Genomic DNA, 1,580 nt, shown 5'->3' on the forward strand with positions numbered 1-1,580 from the left:
AGCCGACTCAATGACAATGGGTTTTTTTTAAAGGTTTTCTAGGGCAGTGGTAGTTCAGTGGCAGAATTCTTGCCTTCCATGCAGGAGACCTGGGTTTGATTCCTGACCAAGATACCTCATGTGCATCCACCACCTATCTGTCAGTGGAGTTTTGTGTGTTGCTATGATGTTGAACAGATTTCAGTGGAGCTTCCAGACTAAGACTAGGAAGAAAGGCCTGGTGATCTACTTCCAAAGATTAGCCAATGAAAACACTATGGATTACAATGGTCTGATCTGCGACTGATCATGAGGGTCAGGACTGGGCAGTATTTTGTCCCATTGTACATAGGGTCGCCAGTGAGTCAGGGGCTAACTTGAGGGCAGCTAACAACAGCAACAAAGGTTCTCTAACTCTTGGCTGACAGTGTTGGGTTCTAGTACATGAGCCCTCTGACATGATTTTGGGTAGAAGAAATTCACATTCCCTCTGATCCTCTTAAACTAGCTAAGCCATGTCAAAACTTAGAAAACTTACTTTTCCACTTGAAAGTATCATAGAAATTTGGTCATTGATTTCCTGATCCAAATTAAATCAACCCCGTTGCCATCAAGTTGATTCTGACTCATAATGACCCTATGGGACCGAGTAGAATTGTCCTATAGGGTTTCCTAGGCTGAAGTCTTTATGGAAGCAGGTCACTAGGTCTTTTCTCCCACTGAGCAGCTGGTGGGGTTGAACTGCTGACCTTTCGGTTAGCAGCCAAGTGCTTAACCATTGTGCCACCAGGGCTCCTTTGATCTCCTGATAGGCTGTAAGAAAAGCTGTAGTCTCTTTTCAACCAAACCCAGCATTGCTTTGAGCTGGCTTAATAGTTGAGGAGTAGAGAAGGGATCTTTGCTCCTCCCTACTGACCAAGTTGCTTACCTTGCCAACACAAACCATTGAGGGGGCTTTTATTTGAGTTCCCAGCCTCACCCCATATGAGTCCCCAGATCTACAATCATGGCTGCTTTCTCATTTCTATGGCTTCTTTCCCAAGGTGAGTAGGACTTTTGAGATGGATATCAGGTCTTGGAAATGCAAATTTCTTGAAAAAATAAACCACTCGTTAAACACTAATTGTTCTATTCTACTGGACATCAGGATTATTTCCTCTGCAGCTCACCAGCCACCTGGATCTAGGTTCCACTCACCTCCGCTAAGGAAAATCTTTCTACATGTCTTTTGGCAGGTAGCTGTGGTATCTTGGAAACTCTGGTGGTGTAGTGGTTAAGAGTTCAGTTGCTAACCAAAAGGTTGGCAGTTCAAATCCACCAGGTGCTCCTTGGAAACCCTATGGGGGTAGTTCTACTCTGTCCTATAGGGTTGCTATGAGTTGGAATTGACTCCACTGCAACAGGTTTGGTTTTGTGGTATCTTGTCAGAAGGGAAATAGTAGCAACAAAAATACCAGATTTTTGTGCTTAGTTCCCTTAAATATTGCCCAACATCAGGCTGTTAGTGAGCTAGCCTGTTCTTTCATTCAGCAAATATTTATTGAGAATCTGTTCCATGCAAGATCCTATGTTAGGGGTTGCAGGGTATATACAAAAGTCTC

This window comes from Trichechus manatus, unplaced genomic scaffold (genome assembly GCF_000243295.1).
Source record: "Trichechus manatus latirostris isolate Lorelei unplaced genomic scaffold, TriManLat1.0 scaffold00090, whole genome shotgun sequence".
Taxonomy (NCBI): Eukaryota; Metazoa; Chordata; class Mammalia; order Sirenia; family Trichechidae; genus Trichechus; species Trichechus manatus.